The sequence below is a fragment of the Medicago truncatula genome, chromosome 3, assembly GCF_003473485.1.
Source record: "Medicago truncatula cultivar Jemalong A17 chromosome 3, MtrunA17r5.0-ANR, whole genome shotgun sequence".
NCBI classification, from domain to species: domain Eukaryota; kingdom Viridiplantae; phylum Streptophyta; class Magnoliopsida; order Fabales; family Fabaceae; genus Medicago; species Medicago truncatula.
The window spans coordinates 18,622,110-18,628,647 of NC_053044.1; the positions used below are offsets into that span (position 1 = coordinate 18,622,110).

General features: G+C 33.8%; 1 non-coding gene and 1 pseudogene across 1 annotated transcript; one reads left to right on the top strand and one right to left on the bottom strand.

Annotated features, from left to right (window-relative positions):
• Positions 1-862: 862 nt before the first annotated feature.
• LOC120579804 (small nucleolar RNA R71) lies at positions 863-969 on the bottom strand. The gene has a single exon (XR_005645549.1). It is a non-coding gene; the product is annotated as a small nucleolar RNA R71 (small nucleolar RNA).
• Positions 970-4,615: 3,646 nt separating this feature from the next.
• On the top strand, positions 4,616-6,156 carry LOC25490600 (putative F-box protein PP2-B12; annotated as a pseudogene).
• The last annotated feature ends 382 nt before the right edge of the window (positions 6,157-6,538 follow it).

The window sequence follows — 6,538 nt, forward strand, 5'->3', positions numbered from 1 at the left end:
TTCTACTTTCTATACTTTAATTCTAATCATTGTTAAAAGATAATTGAATTCATAACTCCCTGTCGAAACGATACTCTTATTTTACTACTTCGATAGGACCGTGCACTTGCGGTTTTATCTCATCAAATTTTTGGAGCCGCTGTCGGGGAGTTATTGTAATTTGATTAACTTTTTAATAGTGGTTACTCTAAAAAAATAATAAATAAATACAAGTAAATAAAATATATATATATATATATATATATATATATATAATATTTTATTTCCTTTTCTTTTCTTATCTTTTTATTTTTTTATATATATAAAAAAAATATATTTTATTTCTTTTTCTTATCTCTTTATTTATTTTTTTATTTTTTATATATATAAAATATCTCTCTCTCTCTCTCTCTCTCTCTCCCTCCCTTTCTCCTTATTTTATTTTATTTTATTATTTTTTATTTTCTATCTTTAACCGTTTTGATTTCAGGCATGGCTCAAAGAAGATAATAACGATATGGATGACAAACGTGCTCTCAAAGAGTATGCAATCACATCTTCAGATGAGCCGTACGATGCTATTGTGTACCCAACGGTTGAGGGTAGTAAATTTGAAATAAAGTCTGCACTTGTTTACTTAGTGCAGCAAAATCAATTTTTCGGATCACCCACTGAGGATCCGAATCTTCATGTTTCAATTATTTTAAGACTCAGTGGAACTTTGAAGGCAAACCAAGAGGCCGTAAGGCTCCACCTCTTTCCTTTCTCTTTGAGGGATAGAGCTAGTGTTTGGTTTCATTCATTGCAAATTGGTTCCATCACTTCATGGGACCAAATGAGGAAGGCATTCCTTTCCCAATTCTTTCCCCATAGTAAAACTGCTCAATTAAGGAGTCAAATCCCACAATTCACTCAAAAAGATGGTGAATCTCTTTACGATGTGTGGGAGCGTTTCAAAGAAATGCTTAGGCTTTGTCCCCATCATGGTTTTGAGAATTGGCTTATTATCCACACTTTTTATAATGGTCTTTTGTTTTCCACAAAAATGAATGTTGATGCAGCTGTAGGTGGAGCTTTGATGAATAAAACCTTCACAGGAGCATATGATTTGATCGAGGACATGGCACAAAACCACTATCAGTGGACAAGTGAGAGAGTTATCGTTGATGTTACTCCTCCACCCTCTAAAAAACAGGTCGGTATGTACCAGGTTTCTACCCTTGATCATCTATATGTTAAGGTGCACACACTTCTTCAAAAATTTGATAAATTAACTGTAAGTGTCGTCACACCTGCTCTTGTTTCACCACCTTGTGAATTTTGTGGAATACTTGACCATACTAGTGTTGAATGCCAACTAGGTAGTGCTGCTAAAAGTCCCGAGCAAAATTTTTATACCTTTGGACAACAAACAAGACCACCTGTTTATACCAAGGCTCTTATCTTTTATTATTATTTTCTTTTAAATATACAAAAATACAACTTTCTACTTTCTATACTTTAATTCTAATCATTGTTAAAAGATAATTGAATTCATAACTCCCTGTCGAAACGATACTCTTATTTTACTACTTCGATAGGACCGTGCACTTGCGGTTTTATCTCATCAGAGAATTAGGGTTAAGGTGAGAATTTGAGGATTAATTGATGTAGAATGGTTAGATTGATGTAGAAAATGCTCGCCTCCCGAGGGATGATCCTCGTCATAGCGAGGGATGAACTTCATTGCTCGCCTCGTGAGCAACTTCTTCTCGCCTCGCGAGTCATGCCTTGCAGCTCGCCATAGCGAGCAGTTCACTCGCCATAGCGAGTGTGACCAGTGAGTCAACATGATTTTGTAGAATTGACCCTTAAGTTGATCTTTAGATGATTTTGAGTGCCAGAACATGTATAATAATAACTAGGCAAGTTTTTAGATTGAGAATGAACCTGGGAAAGTTTAAAAATGGATTTTTGAGTGTAAAATGTCAAACTCCCGAGAGCACCCTTTTTCAGTTCGCCATGGCGAGTAGTGAGTTCACCATAGCGAGTGCCCGTTTTTCTGAACTCGCCATAGCGAGTAAAGGCCCTCGCCTCGCGAATCCTTGTGAGACAGAATGCCTTGTTAGGTTAAATGTGACCTTTGTCGCACGAGTTGATGTGAGTTGATCTTAGAGGTAAGAAACTAAGTTGTTTATCTTGCTGATGTCTTTCTAGTAAGACTGATGTATATCAATTGATGTTGTTTATAATGTGATATAATATTGTATATACATTACTTGAATTATATATGAATATTTGAGATGTTGATGACTTGCATTTGATATTGTTATATCATGCTGTTTTGCATACTGCCTATGTTGCTGTTTGTTATTTAACTAAGCTGCATGAGTCAGTCTAAGTTGAAAGAAGATGTTCCAAATTATTGGATTTATATAAGAGGTTGTTGTTTCTAAAAGGTTGAGTAGTTGAGTCCATGCATTAACATTCATTTTTGGGGGCTTGATGCCCTGGAGCCTTTGCTCACCACGTTGGGGGCTTGATGCCCTGGAGCTTTAGCTCAACTAAGTTGAGGGCTTGATGCCCTGGAAGTATATTAATACTTATTACGTTGAGGGTTTGATGCCCTGGATTGTTACCACATGCATATAAGAGGTTTAAGTTGCATAGTCGAGTTGGAGTCGCATTGTCGAGTCAAAGTTGTTAAGTTGCCAAGATGTTATGTTGTGATTCTTATATGAACTGTTAATGAAGTGATATGTGATATATTATTATCTATGATGATATTAAGATGTTTTCATGTTGTTAAATATAATTGTTGAATTATATGTTTAATATTATTGTTTTGTGAAATCTCACCCCTTCTGCTTGGAAATGTTGCTCTTCGTATGAGTAACTTGTAGGTGATCGAGAGTAGGTTGCTGTTGTTTGCTGTCGTGAGTGGCTATCCCTCACTGAGTCGTTTAGGTGCTCTGATACGTAACGAGATGGGATCTTTTGTGGCTATTTTCTATTCCTTACGTATTTGATTTATGATGTTAATTGATTAAGTTGTTTAACTGAATTTATGAGATGATTTGATGAGGGCTACGTGCCAAGACTTATTGATGTTGATGAATTTAATCCGCGTTTGAATTAATATGTTGATGATTTTTGGAAGGATAATTAGTTAATTATTCTATTTATGATTTTAAGAAATGTAGCATTCCGTTTATGTGTTGAATACTCTGATAATTGTTTTGAAATTTTGAAGTTAGGATAACGGGGCGTTACAGTTGAGGAGGTTCCCAAAGAACCTCTATATTGTTTAGCGCTTTAGGAGGGTGGATGGTAACACTGAAACTCTTGAGAATGACAAAATTAATGACACTTGCAGAAGCGACAACTTTAGAGAGGTTACCCGTCAATGTCGTATTTGAGATGATGGTATAGAGAGAACTCTTCCAATGAATTTTCCTACTTGAGAACCTCAGCTGATTTCTTGCGTACCAAACTATACAGATGATGTTGATCATGGCTGCTGTGATTACCAATTTGCACTGAGGGTTCCAGGATCTATTACAAATGTTCCACATATATGTCATTGACTGGTAGTGTAGCTGTTTGTTGATCAGAGAAGCAAACCATCGCCACAAATTAATTGCATATGTGCATTCAAAAAATAAGCGAAAGGAGTTCTCTTCATTCATGTTACATAAAGAGCACATAGAAGGTAAATGGCAACCCTATCAACAAGATTTTCATTGGTGGGGAGCTTCTTTGATGGTGGAATGTCTTTTGACCAAATAATTTTAGCCCAGGGGACTTTGGTGAAATGGTGTTTCTTGAAATCATAAACCTCTTTTGACCAAAGTTAAAATGCTACTCTTAATATATTTTCATTTGACAAACATATACAATGCTCTTCAAGTGATTTTTTTAAAAGTTATAACAAACGTGAACTTGTTTGTTGCAGATTAGAATAAAAATGATTTTTACATTCCACAATTTGGAGATTTATTTGCATTTTATAAAATAAATCAGAATCTATTTTGTGTTTGTCTATCGTGATGAATTATTTTTTAAATAATTTAGTTTGTTTAATGCAACAATAAAAATGGATTTTTTTTTTGTTACAAAATCACTTCAATCTTTTGTCAGTTATTTTCTCTTTTCTCTAGATAATATTTTTTTTGTCACAAAAGACACAAAAGGGTAAAAATATGATTTGCTAAATTATTATGATGAGAAAAATTGTGTTTTTGCTAGTCATTAACTTTCATGAATAGAGATAAGATAAAAGATGGACTATTGATGATTAGAAATATTGAAAATATAATAAGTAGTTTGTTGAGATATTTATGCTACATAAATATTAAAAATAAATTAAAAACATAATAAAATATTTAGCTGATAAGATCAAACTAATATATGAAGTTTGTTAAAATATTTATGCTAAATAAAATATTGATTTTAGAAAATAGAAAAAATAATAAAAATATTGAGAATAAATATGGAAGCGACATGTGGCATAAAAAACCTTACTATATATATTGATTGATAGTATATTTGATAATTTGCATCTACTCAGATCTTAAGGATTAAGTTAACAACCTACGACTAACTTATATACCTAAACAGATCTATAATAACCTCTAAAAAAAAAAAAACCTAAAAGAACTACTATAAATACTCCACGGGTGCATATTTTGTTCTTCTGAGGAATCCTCGTTTTCGTGGCTTTTGTTCTCTTGAAGAAAGCTGTTGTTCGGCGCTTAAAATTAAAGAAGAATGATAAAAAACAAAAGAATAAGGTTGCTTGAAGAATTGCCTGAAGGGTGCATCGCGACGATACTATCTTGTACAACTCCGGTTGACGCTTGCAGGCTCTCTATCCTTTCAAAGTCTTTCCGTTCTGCAGCCGATTCCGACACCGTCTGGGACCGTTTTCTGATTTCCGACTCTATCATCTTACAATCTCCTTCCCTGGCAAACACTTTTACCAAAAAAGATCTCTACATGGCTCTATCTGATCGCCCTATCATCATCGACCAGGGTACAAAGGTATTTTATTTTTTTATAGTTGTTTTCGATATTTGTTATTTTATTTTTGTGGACAAAGTCGCTCTTTGTTATTTGTATTGTCTTAGTGGCTGTTACAGAGGGGATTTTTCTGGTTTAGGACGTATTGGTTTTAGCTAGGACTATTATCGTCTATTAACTAGGACGATCAAAACAAACGAAATGCTAAAATTATGAGGATAAAATGCTTAGTTCTAAATGCTAATAGAAATTGTATATGTTGAAATGCAGAGCTTTCAATTGCAAAGAAAGAGTGGACAGAAGTGTTACCTGCTTGCTGCTAGATCTCTCACCATTGATTGTCGTAACGTGGACGGTGAGAAAGAGTGGATTCCCAAGCATGATTCTAGGTTAGTTCTTTATGTTCAGTTTTTCTTTAAACTGTGTTTTAAGGGTACGTAGTCTCGTGACTAGAAATTCACCATTTAAAGTGATTTTATTTTCTATGTCTTTCGATTGGTCTTGTTACCCTCATTAAAGAAATTTTCCAGTTGCTGCTAAATGTGGTGTTCTACTTGTAAGCGATGCGATATTTAACGTCTCAAAATCCATAGCTTCTCTCTAAATTATAAAACTATTTCCACATGTATAAATAAATACTCATGAATCACTTTCAACTTTTATTTCTTTCTCAATTCCTGAATTCTTATCTTTGCAACGTTTTGCACAATTTTTACAGGTTCCCGGAAGTTGCTAAGCTCAGTCTTGTGTTCTCGCATGAAATTCGTGGTATTATTAATTAAGACTCTTTCATTGTCCCCAAATACTCAGTATGCAGCTTATCTCGTCTTCAAGATAATTGATGCCCGTGGAAGTAAGAACGAACGCGTGAACTTTTCTGTCGGTGTCAGTGGTGGCCACAGAAGCATTAAATCTGTTTGTTTGGATCCAAACTTGGAACATAGGCAGCACAACAACGAAGCAGGATTGCAACGTCCTAGTGTTAGATGTGATGGATGGTTGGAGATTGAGATGGGAGAATTCTTTAATTCAAGCCTCAAAGATGAAGAAGTCCACATGAGTGTTATCCAAAGGAGTGGTACGTGGGTGAGGGGAAATTTGTTTATTGAAGGAATCGAAGTTAGGCCTAAGTATGGCAATTAAGCAATATTCATTTAATTGTACGGTCCTGTTGTATTTGATGGCAAAAAATGCTTGAATAAGTTGTATATATTACTTGTAATTATAATAATTATTTTTATATTATTATCATAGTTTTGGGATAATTGTGTTTTACCTTATATCGTAATACAATATTTATCTTATATTCTTCAATTTATCATATATAATTTAGTGATTGAATATGTTCTAAAATGTGATGTTACTTACGAGAAATTATACTGATTTAGATTATAAAGTTTGAAAAACATATTGACAACAATCAATATAGTTTCAAGAGATATGTCATATTTTGCTCTAACAATGTAATCATATAATATATTTTAATGGATTTTACATATTGTTGTATATTTTCAAACGGTGGAGTAGTAACCGAAACTACACAACCCTTAACCTCCGA